The sequence below is a fragment of the Macaca thibetana genome, chromosome 9 (genome assembly GCF_024542745.1).
Source record: "Macaca thibetana thibetana isolate TM-01 chromosome 9, ASM2454274v1, whole genome shotgun sequence".
Classification (NCBI taxonomy): domain Eukaryota; kingdom Metazoa; phylum Chordata; class Mammalia; order Primates; family Cercopithecidae; genus Macaca; species Macaca thibetana.
The window spans coordinates 37270824-37289777 of record NC_065586.1 but is presented as its reverse complement, the minus strand read 5'-3'; the positions used below and the strand labels follow the sequence as shown (position 1 = coordinate 37289777).

The 18954-nt window shown below is 35.4% G+C and overlaps 1 long non-coding RNA gene across 4 annotated transcripts; it reads left to right on the top strand.

Moving 5' to 3' along the window:
* The first annotated feature begins 6194 nt into the window (after window positions 1-6194).
* On the top strand, window positions 6195-17496 carry LOC126963139 (uncharacterized). Of its 4 annotated transcripts, none has more exons than XR_007728960.1 (4): window positions 6195-10652; window positions 11079-11254; window positions 12105-12166; window positions 12788-17496. It is a non-coding gene; the product is annotated as an uncharacterized LOC126963139 (long non-coding RNA). The 4 variants fall into 4 exon arrangements; XR_007728959.1 differs by having other exon boundaries at window positions 12102-12166; window positions 12791-17496; XR_007728958.1 differs by having other exon boundaries at window positions 12102-12166.
* The last annotated feature ends 1458 nt before the right edge of the window (window positions 17497-18954 follow it).

Here is an 18954-nt window from a genome sequence, read left to right as displayed (position 1 = left end):
CGAAAGGACATTTGGGAGCCCAGTGAATCCTACACTAAAAAACGGAGTATCTCCTGATAAAAATTAGAAAGAAACTATCTGTGAAACCGCTTTAGGATGTGTGTATTCATCTCACAGAGTTAAACTTTTCTTTTGATGCAGAAGTTTGGAGACATTCTTTCTGTAAAATCTGTGAATGAATATTTTTGAGCCATCTGAGGCCTTTTAAGGAGAAAAAGAATATCTACAGATAAATCTAGAAAGAAGCTATCCGTGAAGCTGCTTTGTGATGTGTGCATTTATCTCACAAAGTTAAACCTAACTTTTCATTCAGCAGGTTGTAAACAGTCTTCTTGTAGAATCTGTGAAGGGGCATTTTGGAGCCCACTGAAGCCAATAGTGAAAAACTGAATATCCCTTGATAAAAACTACAAGGAATTTCTCTGTGAAACTGCTTTGTGATGTATTCATTCATCTAACAGAGCTAAACCTTTCTCTTAAATTAGCAAGTTGGAAACAGTCATTTTGTAGAATCTGCAAAGGGACTTTTGAAAACCCTTTAAGGTCTGTAAGCAAATAGCAAATATCCCCAGATAGAAACTAGAAAGAAGCTACCAGTAAACAACTTTAAGATTTTTGGATTTATCTCACAGATTCAAACAATTCTTTTGATTCAAGCAGCTTGGAAACAATCTTCTTGTAAAACTGCAAAGAGACATTTGTGAGACCAGTGAAGTTTGTAGTGAAAAACTGAATATCCTCTGATAAAAGCTAGAAAGAAGCTATCCTTAAATGGCTTTAAGATTTTTGGATTTATCTCACAGAGTTAAACAATTATTTTGGTTCAGCAGGTTGGAAACACACTTCTTGTAAAACTGCGAAGGGACATTTTGGAGCCCAGTGAAGCTCATAGTGAAAAACTGGATATCCCCTGATAAAAACAAGAAAAAAACTATCTGTGAAACTGCTTTTCAATGTGCGCATTTATCTCACAGAGTTCAACCTTTATTTTGATTCAGCAGGTTGGAGACAGTCTTTTTGTAAAATCTGCAAAGGGATATTTGGGAGCCCTGTGAAGCGTACAGTGAAAAACCATGTATTTACTGAGAAAAAGTAGAAAGAAGCTATATGTGAAACCATTTTGTGATGTGTGCATACATCTCACAGAGTTTAACCTTTTTTTGTTTTGATTCAGTAGTTTGGAATCAGTCTTTTTGTAAAATCTACAAAGGGACATTTGGGCGCATGGTGAAGCCTATAGTGAAAAACAAAATATCCCCTGATAAAAATTAGAAAGAAGCTACCTGTGAAACTGCTTTGTGATGTGGACATTCATCTTACAGAATTCAACCTTTCTTTTGATTTAGTGGGTTGGAAACAGTCTTTTTGTAGAATCTGCAAAAAAGACATGTGTAAGTCCTTGGAGGCCTATAAGGAAAAAACAAATATCTTCAAATGTAAACCAGAAAGAAGCTATCTGTGAAACCACTTTGTGATGTGTACATTTATCTCATAGAGTTTAACCTTTCTTTTGATTCAGCAGCTTGGTAACAGTCTTTTTGTAGAATCTGCGAAGGGACATTTGGCAGGCAGTGAAGCCTATAGTGAAGAGCAGATTATCCCCTGACAGAAACTAGAAAAAAAGCTATCTGTTAAACTGCTTTATGATGTGTGCATTCATCTTACAGAATTAAGCATTTCTTTTGATTCACCAGTTGAGAAACAGTCTTTTTATATAATCTGCAAAGGGACATTTTTGAGCCCAGTGAATCCTATAGTGAAAAACTCTATCTTCTTTTAAAAATTCAAAAGAAGCTGTCTGTGAAACTCCTTTGTGATGTGTGGATTTATAACACAGAGCTAAACCTATCTTTTCATTCATTTGATTGGAAGAATCTTTCTGGTACCATCTGTAAAGAAACATTTGGGAGCCCATTGAAATCTGTAATGAAAAACAGAATATCTCCAGATAAAAACTAGAAACAAGCTATCTGTGAAACTGTTTTGTGATATATCGACTAATGTCTCAGAGTTAAACTCTTATTTCGATTCAGAAGTCTGGAAACACTCTTTTCGTAGAATCTGCCAAGGGTCATTTCAGAGCACATTGAGGATTATAATGAAAAACAGAGCATCCTCAAATAACAACTATAAAAACGCTCTCTGTGAAACCAATTTGTGATGTGTAGCTTCAAGTCACAGAGTGAAATATTTCCTTTTACTCAGAATGTTAGAAATGCTCGACTTGTAGAATTTGTGAATGAATATTTATGAGCCCATTGAAACTTATAGAAAAAAAAATACACCCAGAAAAAAACTAGAAAGAAGCTATCTCTGAAATTGCTTTGTGATGTGTGGATTCAAGTCACAGAGTTAAACCTGTCTTTTGATTCAGCAGGTTGGAAACACTCTTCTAGAATCTATGAGCAGACATTTGGGAGCCCATTGAGCTTTATGTGTAAAACAGAATATCCCAAGATAAAAACTAGAAAGAATATCTTTGTGAAACTGTTTTGTGATCTGTGGATTTATCTCACAGAGTTAAAGCTTGTTTTGACTCAACAGGTTGGAAACCCTCTTCTTGTAGATTCTGCAAGCAAACATTTGTGAGCCCATTGAGGCTTATGTGAAAAACAGAATATCCCCAGATAAAAACCAGAAAGAAGATTTTTGTGAAAATGGTTTGTGATCTGTGGATTTATCTCACAGAGTTAAAGCTTGTTTTCACTCAGCAGGTTGGAAACACTCTTCTTATAGAGCAGACATTTTTGAGCCTATTGAGGTTTATGTGGAAATCAGAATATCCCCAGATGAAAACTAGAAAGAAGATATCTTTGAAACTGCTTTGTAATGTGTGGATTCTGTGAAGAAGCTACCTCTGAAACTGCTTTGTGATGTGTGAATTCATGTCACAGAGTTACATCTTTCTTTTAAATCAGTAGGTTGGAAACACTCTTCTGGTGGAATCTGCCAAGGGACATTTCAGAGCCCACTGAGGCTAATAATGAAAAACTGAATATCCTCAGATAAAAACTAGAAAGAATCTATCTGTGAAACTGCTTTGTGATGTGTGGATTCATTTCACAGAGTTAAGACTTTCTTTTGATTCAGCAGGTTAGAAACACTCTTCTGGTAGAATCTGTGAAGGGACATTTGGGAACCCTTTGAGGCCTATGGTGAAAAAATGAATATCCCTAGATAAATACCAGAAAGAAGCTAGCTGTCAAAATGCTTTATGATGTTTAGATTCAACTCACAATTTTAAACCTTTCTTTTGATTCAGCAGGTTGGAAACACTTTTTTGTAGAATCTTTGAGGAAATATTTGGGAACGCTTTGAGGCCTATGGTGAAAAACCAAATATCCTTAAATAAAAACTAGAAAGAAGCTATCTGTGAAAATGCTTTGGGATGTATGAATTTAACTCAGAGATTTAAACCTTTCCTTTTATTCAGCAGGTAAGAAACACTCTGTAGGATCTGGAAAGAAACTTTTGTAGCACAATGAAGCCTATAATGAAAAAAATATATCCCCACATAAAAATTAGAAAGAAGATAACTGTGAAACTGTTTTGTCATGTGTGGATTTACTTCAGAGTTAAACCTTTTTTTTTTTTTTTTTTTTTGATTTACCAGGCTAAAAACACCATTCTTGTGTAATCTATGAGCAGACATTTAAAAGCCCATTGAAGTTCATGGTGAAAAACAGAACATTCTGTGATGAAAAGTAGAAAGAAACTCTCTGTGAAACTGCTTTGCGACGTGTGGATTCATCTAATCGACTTATGGCTTTGTTTTGATTCAGCAGGTTGGAAACACTCCTTTTTTTAGAATCTCCAAAGGGGCATTTGGGAGCACATTGATGTTGATGGTGAAAAACAAAATTTCCCCAGGTAAAAACTAGAAAGAAGCTATCAGTGAAATTGTTTTGTGATGTGTAGATTCATCTCACAAAGGTAAACTTTGTTTTGATTCTGCAGGTTGGAAACACTCTTCTTGTAGAATCTGTGAAGGGAGATTTGTGAGCCCATTGAGAGCTATGGTGAAAAAACAAATATCCCCAGATAAAACCCAGAAAGAAGCTATATGTGAAATTGCTTTTTGATGTGTGTATTCCTGACAGAGTAACATCTTTTTTTCTTTCGGAAGGTTGGAAACACTCTATTTGTAGAATTGGTGAAAAGGCATTTTGGGGTAAATTGAGGCCTACAGTGAAAAAATGAATATCCCCTCATAAAACATAGACAGAAACTACCTGTGAAACTGCTTTGGGATGTGAGGATTCAACTCACAGAGTTACACTTTTTTTTGATTTAGCAATTTGGGCAAACTTTTTTTGGAAAATCTGTAAAGGAACATTCAGGAGTGACTGAGTCTTACGGTAAAAACCAGAATATCCCCAGGTAAACACTAGAAAGAAGCTATCTGTGAAATTGCTTTGTATTGTGTGGATTCCTCTAACAAAGATAAACCTTATTCTTGATTCAGCAGGTTGGAAACACTCTTCTAGTATGATTGGCAAAGGGACCTTGGGAGCTTTTTGAGGCCTATGGTGAAAAACTGAATATCCCTATATAAAAACTAGAAAAAAGCTATCTGTGAATCTACTTTGTGATGTTTGGTTTCAACTCACAGAGTTAAATCTTTCTTTTAATTCAGTAGGTTGGAAACACTCTTCTTGTAGAATCTGTGAGCAGACTTTTGGGAGCCCATTGAGGTTTATGTTAAAAAACAGAATATTCCCAGATAAGACCTAGAAGAAAGATATCTGTGAAACTGCTTTGTGATGTGTGGATTCATCTCACCGAGTGAAACCTTTCTGTTGTTTCAGCAGGTTGGAAGCGCTCATTTTGTAGAATCTGCCAAGAAACATTTTGGAGGCCACCTATAATTAAAAACCGAATATTGCAAGATACGAACTAGAAAGAAGATATCTGTGAAACTGCTTTGTGATTTCTGGGTTCATCTCATATATGTAAGCCATTGTTTTGATTCAGCAAGTTGGAAAAACCCTTCTGATTCAATATGCAAAGAGGCATTTGGGATCCCATTGAGATCCATGGTGAAAAATAGAACATCCCCAGATAAAAACTAGAAAGGAGCTATCTTTGAAACTTATTTGTGACGTGTCAATTTGCATCTCAGAGTAAAACACTCATTTTGATTCAGCAGGTTGGAAATACTCTTCTGAGAGAATCTACCAAGAGACATTTTGGAGTCCATTGAGGCTTGTAATGAAAAAGTGAATATCCTCAGATAAAAACTAGTAAGAAGCTATCTGTGAAACTGCTTTGTAATGTGTGGATTCAACTCACAGAGTTACACTTTTCTTTTTATTCAGCAGATTGGAAACACTCTTCTGGTTTAATTTGTGAAGGAACATTGAGCCCTTTGAGGCCTACGCTGAAAAACCAAATATCCCAATATAAAAATTAGAAAGAAGTTATTTGTGAAACTACTTTGTGAAGTGTGGATTCAACTCACAGAGTTAAAACTTTCTTTTTATTCAAAAGGTTAGAAACACTCTATTTGTAGAATCTGTGAAGGGATATTTGGGAACTTACTGAGGCCTATAATGAAAAAACAATTATACTCACAAAAAATTGGAAAGAAGCTATCTGTTAAACTGCTTTGTGATCTGTGGATTCATGTCACAGAGTTAAACCTTTATATTGATTCAGCAGGTTGGAAACACTCTTCTTGTAGAATCTGCGAGAAAACATTTGGCAGCACATTGTTTATGTTGAAAAACAGAATATCTACAGACAAAAACTCGAAAGAAGATATTTGTGAAACTGCTTTGTAATGTGTGTATTTTTCTCACAGATTTAAAGCTTGGTTTGGATTCAGCAGGTTAGAAACACTCTTCTTGTATAATCTGTGAAAAGACATTTGGGAGCACATTGACACCTGTGGTGAAAAACAAAACATCCCCAGTTAAAAATTAGAAAGAAGATATCTGTGAATCTTTGTATTGTGTGGATTCATCTTACAGAATTAAATCTTTCTATTGATTCATCAGTTGGAAACACTCTTCTCATAGAAAGGGTGAAGAGACATTTGGGAGCCCATTGAGACGTGTGGTGAAAAACAAAATATCCCCAGATAAAAGATAGAAATAAGCTATTGTAAAACTGCTTTGTGATGTGTGGATTCACGTCACAGTGTTACATCGTTCTTTTTTTTTTTTTTTTTTTTTTTTTTCCAGCAGGTTGGAAACACTCTTCTGGTGGAATCTGCCAAGAGACATTTAAGAGTCCACTAAGGCTTATAATGAAAAATAGAATATCCTCAGAGAAAAACTAGCAAGGATCTATCTGTGAAATTGCTTCGTGATGTGTGGATTAATCTCACAGAGTTAAAACTTTCTTTTGATGCAGCAGTTTGGAAACACTCTTCTGGTAGAATATGCAAAGGAACGGTTGGGAACCCTTTGAGGCCTATGATGAATAACCGAATATCACTAGATAAATAGAGAAAAGCTCTCTATGAAACTGTTTTGTGATGTGTGGATTCAACTCACTGTTTTAAACCTTTTTTATTCTCAGCAGGTTGAAAACCCCTTTTTTTGTAGAATATGTGAAGGGTTCTTTGGGGGGTCCATTGAGGTCTACAGTGAAAAACAAAACATTCCCATAGAAAAACTAGTAAGAAGCTATCTGTGAAACTGCTTTGTGTTGTGTGGATTCGTCTCTGAGTTAAAACTTTCTTTTGATACAGCAAGTTGGAGAGACTTTTCTGGTACAATATGCAAAGTAAGATTTCAGAGCTCACTGAGGCTTATAATGGAAAACTGAATATCTTCAGATGAAAATGAGATAGTAGCTATGTGTGAAACTGGTTTGTGATGTGTGCATTCAACTCACAGAATTAAAGTTTTGTTTTTATTCAGCAGATTAGAAACTGTATTTGTACAATCTGCGAAGAGATATTTGGAAGCCCACTGAGGCTTATAACGAAAAACCAAATATCCCCTCATACAAACTAGAAAGATGCTATCTGTGAAACTGCTTTGTGATGTGTGCATTTATCTCACAGAATTAAACCTTTCTTTTGATTTGGCAGGTTGGAAACACTCTTCTGGTACAGTCTGTGAGGAAATATTTCAAAGCCTTTTGAGATTTATGGTGAAAAAATGAATATACTTAGATAAAAAGTAGAAAGAAGCTATCTGTGAAATGGCTTTGTCGTGTGTGGATTCAATTCACAGATTTAAACCTTACTTTTATTCAGCAGGTAAGAAACACTGTATTCGTAGAATCTGCAAAGAGAAATTTAGGAGCACATTGAGGTCTGTAATGAGAAGATGAATATCCCCACATAAAAACTAGAAAGAAGCTATCTGTGAAACTGTTTTGTGATGTGTGGATGCATGTAACAGAGTTAAACCTTCCTTTTGATTAAACATGTTGGAAACACTTTTCTTGTAAAATCTGCACAGGGACATTTAGGAGCCCATTGAAGTTTATGGTGAGAAATAGAACACCCTTAGATTAAAAAGTACAAAGAAGCTTTCTGTGAAATTGCTTTGTAATGTGTGGATTCATCTCACAAAGGTAAGCTTTTTTTTTTTTTTTTTTTTATTCAACAGGTTGGAAACACTTTTCTTGTAGAATCTGTTAAGGGACATTTGAGAGCCTTGTGAGGCCTATGGTGAAAAACTGAATATCCCCACATAAAAACTAGGAAGAAACATGATGTGTGAATTCAACTCAAAGTGTTAAATTTTTGTTCTGATTCAGCAGGTTTTAAACACTCTTGTATTATCTGTGAAGCGACATTTGGAAGACCATTGAGGCCTATGATGAAAAACAGAAAATCTCCAGATAAAAACTACGAACAACATATCCGTGAAACTGGTTTGTGATGTGTGTATTCATCTCACAGAGTAGAACCTTTGATTTGACTCAGTAAATTGGAAAAGCACTTCTTATAAAATCTAGGAAGAAACATTTAGGACCACATTGATGCATAGTTTGAAATACGAAATATCCCCAGATAAAAACTAGAAAGAAGCTGTCTGTTAAAGTGCTTTGTGATGGGTAGTTTCAACTCACAGAGTTCAACCTTTCTTTTCATTTAGAAGGTTGGAAACAACTTCTTGAAGAATCTGCAAAAGGACATTTGGGAACCCACTGAAGCCTATGGTAAAAACCGAATATCCCCAGATAAAAACTAGAAAGAAATTATCTGTGAAACTGCTTTGTGATGCCACAATTCAAATGAAAGTGTTAAACCTTTGTTTTGATTCAGCAGGAAACACTCTTCTTGTTGTGTCTGTGAAGGTCCATTTGGAAGACCATTGAGTCGTATGATGAAAAACAGAATATCCCCAGATAAAAACTAGAAAGAACCTGTCTGTGAAACTGCTTTGAGATGTGTGGATTCATCTCACAGTGTTAAATTTTTTATTTGATTCAGCAAATTGAAAAAACACTTCTTATAGAATCTGGGAAGGGACATTTGGGACCATATTGATTCCTAGGTTGAAAAATCAAATATCCCCAGATAAAAACTAGAAAGAAGCTGTCTGTAACACTGCTTTGTGATGGGTGGTTTCAACTCTTAGAGTTAAGCCTTTCTTTTCATTTAACAGGTGGCAAAAAAATCTTCTTGTAGAATCTGTGAAGGGACATTTTGGAACACTGTGAGACCTATGGTGAAAACCGAATATCCCCAGATAAAAAGTAGAAAGAAGCTGTTTGTGACATTGCCTTGTGATGTGCAGATTCATCTCACAGAGTTAAACATTTCTTTTCATTCAAAGAGTTGAAAATACTCTTATGGTAGAATTTGCAAAAAGATATTTCAGAGCCTATTGAGGCCTATGGTGAAAAAACATACGTACTGTGCACATGTAAACTAGAACTTAAATTATGATAAAAAGTTAAATTAAAAAAAGAAAAACAGAATTTAACGTATATAAACTAGAAAGAAGCTATCAGTGAAACTGCTCTGTGATATGTTGATTCATCTCATATAGTTGAAGCTTTCTTTTTATTCAGCAGGTTGGAAGTACTCTATTTGCAGAATCTGTGAAGGGACATTTGGAAGTCCATTGAGGCTTATGGCAAAAAAGCAAATATTCCCAGATAAAAAAAGAAAAAAAGAAAAAAAGAAGCTACCTGTAAAAATGCTTTGTGAGGTGTGGATTCATCTCACAGAATTAAACCTTTCTTTTGATTCAGCACGATGAGAACACTCTTGTAGAATCTGCAAGTAAACATTTGGGAGCACTTCGAGACCTAAGGTGAAAAACAGAATATCCCCATATAAAAACTAGAAAGACACTATCTGTGAAACTGCTTTGTCATGTGTGGATTCAACTCACAGAGTTAAACTTTTCTTTTGATTCAACAGGTTGGAAACACCCTTTTTTTAGAATCAACAAAGAGACATTTTGGGTTAAGTTGAGGCCTATGGTAAAAAACTACATATATATCACCAGATAAAAACTAGAAAGAAGCTACTTGTGAAACAACTTTGTAATGCATGGATTCATGAAACAGAGCTAAACCTTTCTTTTGATTAAGTAGATTGGAAACACTCTTTTTGTAGAATCTGTAAATGGACATTGGGAGACCCACTGAGGCATGTGGTGATAAACCAAATATCCCTAGATAAAAACTAGAAAAAAGCTATCTGTGAAGCTGCTTTGTGATGTACGGATTTATTTCACAAAGTTAAACCTTTATTTTGATTCAGCAAATTGGAAAAACTCTTCTGGTGGAATCTGCCAGGAAACATTTTGGAGCCCACTGAGGCTTATGATGAAAAATCAAATAGCCTCAGATAAAAGAAAGACAGAAGCCACCAGTGAAACTGATTTGTGATGTGTCAATTCATCTCACAGAGTTAAACCTTTTTTTTTTTTTTTTTTTTTTTTTTTTTTTGATTCAACATGTTGGAAACACTTTTCTGGTAGAATCTGCAACAGGAAATTTGGAGACTTTTGAGGCCTATGGTGAAAAACCAAATATCCCTAAATAAAAAGTAGAAAGAAGATATCTGTGAAACTGCTTTGTGATGTTTGGGTTCAATTCGCAGTATTAAACATTTCTTTTTATTCAGCAGGCTGAAAACATTCTACTTGTAGGATCTGCCAAGGGACATTAGGGAGACCATTGAAACCTAGGGTGAAAAAGTGAATATCCCAGATAGAAACTAGAAAGAAGCTATCTGTGAAACTGCTTTGTTATGTGTGGATTCATCTCAGAGAGTTAAATCTTTCTTTTGACTTGGCAGGTTGGAAACACTCTTCTGCTAGAATCTTCCAAGGAACATTTGGGACCTCTTTGAAACCTGTGGTTAAAAACCCAATATTACCAGATAAAAACCAGAAATAAGCTATCTGTGAAACTATGTTGTGATGTTTCGATTCAACTCAGAGTTAAACATTTCTTTTGAATTACAAAGTTGGAAATAAACACTCTTCTCATATAATCTGTGAAGGGATATTTGGGAGCCCATTCAGGCCTATGGTGAAAAACTGAATATCCACAGATAAAAGCTAGAAAGAAGCTATCTGTGAAATAGTTTTGTGATGGGTAGATTTATCTCACAAAGTTAAACGTTTATTTTTATTCAGCAGGTTGGAAACACTCTTCTGGTAGACTATGCCAAGGGACATTTGGGAGTCCATTGAGGCCGAAAATGAAAAACCAAATATTCACAGGTAAAAACTATAAAGAAGCTATCTGTGGAACTGCTTTGTAATGTGTGGATTCATCTCACAGAGTTAAACCTGTCTTTTGATTCAGCAGAGTGAAAACACTCTTCTGTTAGAATATGCCAAGGGACTTTTCAGAGTCCATTGAGGCTTATAATGAAAAACTGAATATCCCTAGTTAAACCAGAAAGAAGTTATCTTTGAAACTGCTTTGTGATGTGTTGATTCATCTCACAGAGATAAATCTTGCTTTGATTCAGCAGGATGGAAGCACTCTTCTGGTAGAATCTTTAAAGAGACATTTTGGAGGACATTGATGGCTAGTGTAAAAAACTGAATATCTTCAGATAAAAATTAGAAATAAGCTATCTGTGAAAATGCTTTGAGATGTGCAGATTCAACTAACCGAGTTAAACCTTTCTTTTCATTCAGCCAGTTGGAAACCGTCTTCTGGTACAATTTATGAGGAGATATCTGGGAGTCCATTGAGGTCTATGATGAAAAAGTGAATATCATTAGATTAAAAAGTAGAAAGAAGCTATCAGTGAAACTGCTTTGTGATGTGTGGATTCATCTCACGAAGTTAAACCATTGCTGTGATTCAGCAGGTTAGAAACACTCTATTTGTAGAATCTATGAAGAAACATTTGGGAGCCCACTGAGGCTTATCTTGAAAAACAGAGTATCCCAGACAAAAACTGGAAAGAAGATGTCTGTGAAATGCTTTGTGATGTGTGGATTCATCACAGAGTTAAACTTTTCTTTCAATTCAGCAAGTTGGATACACTTATTTTGTATAATCCACAAAGGGACATTTCAAAGCACATTGATGCTTATAGTGAAAAACAGATATACCCAAATAAAAAGTAGAAAGAAGCTTTCTCTGAAACTGCTCTGTGAAGTGTGGAGTCATATCACAGAATTAAACCTTACTTTTGATTCAGCAGGTTGGAAACACTCTTGTGGTAGAAACTGCAAAGGAATATCTGAAAGTCTTTTGAGGGCTATGATGAAAAACAGAAAGTCTCCAGATAATAGCTAGAAAGAAACTATCTGTAAAATTATTTTGTGATGTGTGGGTACATCTCTCAGATACAATGCTTTCAGTTGATTCAGCAGGTTGGAAACACTCTTCTGGTAGAATCTGTGATGAAACATTTTGGAGTCCATTGAGGTCTATGGTGAAAAACAGAATATCCCTCCCAAAAACTAAAAAGAAGGTATCTGTGAAACTCCATTATGATGTCTGGATTCAACTCACAGAGTTAAACATTTCTTCTGAATTAGAATGTTGGAAATAAACTTGTAGAATTTGCAAAGTGACATTAGGATGTCATTGATGCCTAAGGTGAAAAACAGAATAACCCCAGATAAAAACTTGAAAGAAGCTATCTGTGAAACTGCTTTATGATGTGTCAATTCAGCTCACAGACATAAACCTTTCTTTTTATTCAGCAGATTGGAAACACTCTATTTGAAGAATCTGCAAAGGGACATTTGGGAGCCCATTGAGGACTAAGGTGAAAAAACAAATATCCCCACATAAAAACTGAAAAAAAGCTATGTGTGAAACTGGTTTGTGACGTGTGGATTCAGCTCAGCTAGCTAAACCTTCATTTTGATTCAGCAGGTTGAAAAATCTCTTCTTGTAGAATCTGTTAAGGGGCATATAATAGCCCATTAAGGCCTATGGTGAAAATTTGAATATCCCGAGATAAAAAGTAGAAAGAAGCTATCTGTGGAACTGCTTTGAGTTTAATGGACTCATCTAAAAGAGTTAAACATCTATTTTGATTCAGCAGGTTCGAAACTCTCTTCTTCTATAATCTGTGAAGGAACACTTTGGAGCACTTTCATGCCTAGGTTAATAAATAGAATATTCCCAGATAAAAAGTAAAAGGAAACTATATGTGAAACTGTTTTGTGATGTGTTTATTCATCTCACAGAGTTAATCCTTTCTTTTGATCCAGCAAGTTGGAAACACTTTTTTTGTACAATCTGTGAAGGGATATTTGGGAGTACGTCGTTGCCTATGGGAAAAAGAGATATACCCAAATAAAAACTAGAAAGCAATTATCTGTGTAACTGCTTTGTGATGTGTAAATTCATCTCACAGAGTTAAACGTTTCTTTTCATTCAGCAGGTTGAAAACACTACTCTCGTGAAATCTGGGAAAAGACTGTTTGGGGACAAATTGAGGCCTATCATGAAAAACAGAATATCGCCAAAAGAAACTACAAAGAAGCTATCTGTGAAACAGCTTTGTGTTGTGTGGATTAACCTCACAGAGCTAAAACTTCCTTTTGATTCGGCAGGTTAAAAACACTCTTTTTGTAGAATCTGCAAAGGGTCATTTCGGAGCCCATTGAGGCCTATGGTGAAAAACTGAATATCCCCCCAAAAAACTAGAAATAAGGTATCTGTGAAACTGCTTTCTGATGTGTGGATTCGACTCATAGAGTTAAATTTTTATATTGATTCAGTAGGTTGTAACGACTCTTTGTAGAATCTGCCAAAGGATATTTCAAAGCTCATTGAGGCCTATAATGAAAAGGTGAATATAACAAGATAAAAATAGAAATAAACTATTTATGAAACAACTTCTTGATATGTGGATAAATCGCTCAGAGTTAAACTTTTCTTTGGATTCAGCAGATCAGAAACACTCTTCTTGTAGAATCTGCAAAGAAAAATTTGGGTGCATGTTGCACCTAGAGTGAAAAACTAAATATCATCAGATAAAAACTAGAAACAGGCTATCTGTGAAACTGCTTTGTGATGGGTGACTTCAACAAAAAGAGTTAAAACTTTCTTTTGCTTTAACAGTTTGGAAACAAACTTTTTGTAGAATCGGCGAAGACACATTTGGGAGCTCATTGAGGCTTATGGTGAAAAACCGAATATCCCCAAATACAAACTAGAAGAAACTAACTGTGAAACTGCTTTGTGATGTGTGGATTCATCTCACAAAGCTAAACCTTTCTTTTTACTTAGCATGTTGGAAAGAAACTTCATGTAGAATCTGTGAAGGAACATTTGGGGCCCATTGAAGACTATAATGAAAAACCAAATATCTCCAGATAAAAACTAGTAAGAAGATTTCTGGGGAACTACGTTGTGATGCGTGGATTCATCTGACAGAGTAAAGACTTTTTTTCATTCAGCAGGTTTGAAATACTCTTTTGGTAGGATTTGTGAAGGGACATTTCAGAGACCATTGAGTGTTGTGGTGAAAAACATAATATCCCCAGATAAAAACTAAAAAGCAGCTATCAGTGAAACTGCTTTGTGATGTGTGGATTTATCTCACATAGTTAAAACTTTCTTTTTATTCAGCTGTTTGGAAACACTTTATTTGTACAATCTGTGAATGGACATTTGAAAGCCCTTTAATACCTATAGTGAAAAACAGAATATTCCATAATATAAACTAGAAAGAAGCTATCTGTGAAACTGCTTTGTGATGGGTGGATTAAATTCACAGAGTTAAACCTATCCTTTGATTAAGCAGACTGGGAACACTCTTTTTGTGGTGTCTGTGAAGGGACATTAGAGGGCCCATTGAGGTTTATGGTGTAAAACCAAATGTCCCTAGATTCCAGGTAGATAGAAGCTATCTGTGAAACTGCTTTGGGATGTGTGGATTCATCTCACAGAGTCAAACTTTCCTTTTGATTCAGATGGTTGGAAACACTCTTCTGGTAGAATCTGCCAAGAAACATTTCAGAGCTCTTTGAGGTTTATAATGAAAAACTGAATATCTTCAGATAAAAGCTAGAAAGAAGCCATCCTTGAAACTGCTCTGTGATGTGTGGATTTATCATACAGATGTGATGTTTGGATTCATCTCACCATGTTTTATTCAGATGGTTGGAAAAACTCCTCTGGTAGGATCTGTGAAGGGACATTTGGAGCCCATTGAGGCCTATTTTGAAATACCGAATATCCATAGATATAAATTAGAAAGAAACTGTCTCTGAAACTGCTTTGAGATGTCTGAATTCAACTCACAGAGTTAAACATTTCTTTTTATTCAGTAATTTAGAAATACTTTGTTGAATCTGTGAAAAAAACATTTGGGATCTCATTGAGGCCTGTAATAAAAAAACAAGTATCCCCAGATAAATATTAGAAAAGCGCTATCTGTGAAACTCTTTGGTGTCTGTGGATTCATGTCACACAGTTACACTTTTCTTTTGATTCAGCAGGTTGGAAACACTCTTCTTGTAGAGTCTGCAAGAGGACATTTCGGAGCCCATTGAGGCTTATGGTGAAAAACAAAATATCCCCAGATAAAAGCTGGAAAGAAACTATTGTGAAACTACTTTGTTTTGTGTGGATTCATTTCACAGAGTTAAAGCTTATTTTTGATACAGTAGATTGGAAACACTCTTCTTGTAGAATTTCCAAAGGGACATTTGAGAGGACATTGATGTGTATTTTGAAACACTGAATATTTTCAGATAGAAACGAGAAAGAAGCCATTTGTGAAATTGATTTGTGATGTGTGATTCAATTCATTGAGTTAAACTTCTCTTTTGATTTAGCAGGTTGGAAACAAACTTCTTGTAGAATCTGCAAATAAATATTTTGAAGCCCATTGAAGCCTATTGTGAAAAAGTAAATATCGCCTGATGAAAACTAGAAAGAAACTATCTGTGAATCTGCTTTGTGATGTGTGGACTCATCTAACAGAATTAAATCTTTCTTTTTATTGAGCAAGTTAGCAACACTCTATTTGTAGAATGTGTTAAGGGACATCTGGGAGCCCAGTGAGGCCAATGGTGAAAAACAAAATAGCCCAAGATAAAAACTAAAAAGAAGCTGTCTGTGAAACTGCTTTGTGATGTGTTGATTCATCTCACAGGTTTAAACCTTTCTTTTGATTCAGCAGGTTGGACATCCTCTTCGTGTAGTATTTGTGAAGGGACATTTAGAAACCCTTTGAGGTTTATGGTGAAAAATTAAATATCCCTAGATAAAAACTAGAAAAAAGTCATCTGTGAATTTGCTTTGTGATGTGTGGATTCAACTCATGGAGTTAACCCTTTCTTTTATTTAGGAGGTTAGAAACACACTATTTGTCGAATCTGCAGTGAGACATTTGCTAACCCATTGAGGCCTATAAGGAAAAACAGAATATCCCCACATACAATCTAGAAAGAAGCTATCTGTGAAATTGCTTTGTGATGTGTGGATTTATCCCACAAAGTTAAATCTTTATTTTGATTCAGCTGTTTGAACACACTCCTCTGGTAGAATCTGCCAAAGAACATTTAAGAGCCTTTTGAGGTCTATGGTTAAAAATTAAATATCCCCAAATAAACCAAAAAAGAAGATATAAGTGAAACTCCCTTTGTGATGTGTGGATTCATCTCACAGAGTTAAACCTTTCCTTGTATTCAGCAGCTTGGAAACAGTCCATTTGTAGAACATACAAAGGGACATTTGGCAGCTCATTGAGGCCTGTGGTAAAAAACTGAATATTCCCAGATAAAAACTAGAAAGAAGCTATCTGTGAAATTGTTCTGTGATGTGTGGATTCATCTCACAGAGTTAAACGTTTCTTTTTATTCAGCAGGTTGAAAACACTCTTCCAATAGATTCTACAAAGGGACATTTCAGACTACATTGAGGCTTAGAAAGAAAAATTGAATATACCCAGATGAAAACTAGAAAAAGCTATCTCTGAAACTGCATTGTGGTCTGCAGATTCATCTCACAGAATTAAACCTGTCTTCTGATTAAGCATGATGAAAACCCTCTTCTGGTGTAATCTGTGAAATGACATTTGAGAGGCCTTTGAGGTTACAGTGAAAAACTGAATATCCCCACATAAAAATTATTAAGAAAGTGTCTGTGAAACTCCTTTGTGATGTGTGAGTTCATGCCACAGAGTTAAAGTTTTCTTTTGATTCAGCAGGTTGTAAACACTCTTCTTGTAGAATCTGTGAAAAGACTTTTGAAAGCCCATCAAGGTCTATTTTGAAAACTGAACATTTCTAGATTAAAAAGTAAAAAGAAGCTATCTGTGAAACTGCTTTGTCATGTGTGGATTCATTTCACAGAGTTAAATATTTTGATTCAGCAGGTTAAAAGTCTTCTTTCTGTAGAATCTGCGACGGGACATTTGGGGGCCTATTGAGACCTATAATGAAAAACTGAATATCCCCACGTGAAAACTAGAAAGAAGTTATCTATGAAACTGTTTTGTGATGTGTGGTTTCATGTCACAGTGTTAAACCTTCATTTTGATTCAGCAGGTTGGAAACACTCTTGTTGTAGAATCTGCGAAGGGATATTTGGAAGCCCATTGAGGTTTATGGTGAAAAAGAGAATTTCCCCAGATAAAACTAGAAATATACTATCTGTGAAACTGCTTTGTGATGTTTGGATTCATCTAACCATGTTAAAGCTTTGTTTAGATTCAGCAGGTTGAAAACTCTCTTCTTGTAGAATCTGCGAAGGAACATTGGGAGCACATTAATGCCTGTGGTAAAAAACAGAATATCTCCAGAAGGAAACTAGAAAGAAGCTATCCGTGAAATTGTTTTGTTATGTATCTATTCATCTCACAAAGGTAAACTTTTTTTTGATTCAGCAGTTTGGAAACACTCTTCTGGTAGAATCTGTGAAGAGATATTTGGGAGCCCATTGAGGACGATGGTGAGAAAACAAATATCCCCAGATAGAAACCAGAAAGAAGCTATATGTGAAACTACTTTGTGATGTGTGGATTCAACTCCCAGAGTTAAACTGTTCTCTTGATTCAGCAGGTTGGGAACATTCTTTTGTAGACTCTCCAATGGGACATTTTGGGGCCAATTGAGGCCTATGGTGAAGAACAGAATATCCCTAGATAAAAACTAGAAAGAAGCTATGTTTGAAACTGCTTCATGATGTGTAGATTCGTCACACAGAGTTTAACTTTTCTTTAGATTTAGCAGGTTTGAACAGTCTTCTTGTACTATCCGTGAAGGTAAATTTGGAAACCCAATGTGGCTTATGGTGAAAAACAGATTATCCCTAGATAAAAACAAGTAAGAAGCTCCCTGTGCAACTGTTTTGTGAAGTGTGGATTCATGTCACAGAGTTAAACCTTTCTTTTGATTCAGCAGGTTGGAAACACTCTTCTGGTAGAATATGCCAAGGTACATTCCAGAGCCTTTTGAGGCTAATAATAGTAATAAAAAAGAATATTCTCAGATAAAAACTAGATAGAAGCTATCTGTGAAACTGCTTTGGGATGTGTGCATTTTTCTCAAAGAGTTAAATTTTTCTTTTGATTCAGCAGTTTGGAAACACTCTTCTGGTAGAATCTGCAAAGGTACATTTGTGGACTCTTTCATACTTATGGTGAAAAACTGAATATCCCCAGACAAAAACTAAAAAGAAGCTGTCTGTGAAACTGCTTTGGTACGTTTGGATTCACCTCATAGAGCTAAACATTTTTTTTTATTCAGCACGTTAGAAACACTCTATTTTTAGAATCTGCGAAGGGATATTTGGGAGCCCATTGAGGCCTATAATGAAAAACTGGATATCCCTAGATAAAGAGTAGAAAGAAGTTATCCGTGAAAGTGCTTTGTGATGGGTGGATTTACCTCATAGAGTTAAAGCATTGTTTTGATTCAGCAGGTTGGAAACACTCTTCTTGTAAAATCTGAGAAGGGACATTTGAGAGCCCATTGACACCTACGGTGAAAAATCAAATATCCCAGGATAAAAACTAAAGAGAAACTATCTATGAAACTGCTTTGTGTAGTTTGGATTCAGATCAAAGAGTCAAACCTTTCTTTTGATTCAGCAGATTGGAAACACCCTTTTTAGAATCTGCGAAGGATCATTTGGGTGCCCTTTGAGGCCTATGGTTAAAAACCGAATATCATCAGATAAACACTACAAAGAGGCTATCTCTGAAACTGCTTTGTGATATGTGGATTCATTTCACAGAGTTAAATTTTTCTTTTAATTCAGCAAGTTGGAAACACTCTCTGGTAGAATCTGCCAAGTTACATTTTGGAGCCAATCGAGGCTTATAATGAAAAACCAAATACCCTCAGATGAAAACTATAAAGAAGTTATCTGTGAAACTGCTTGTGATCTGTGGATTCATCTCACAGAGGTAAAGTTTTATTTTGATTCAGCAGGTTGCAAATACTTTTCTGGTAAATCTGTGAAAGCACATTTGAAATCCCTTTGAGGCGTATGGTGAAAAACTGAATATCCCTAAATAAAAACTCAAAGACATTATCTGTGAATTTTTTTTTTTTTTTGATGTGCGGATTCAACTCAGATAAATAAACC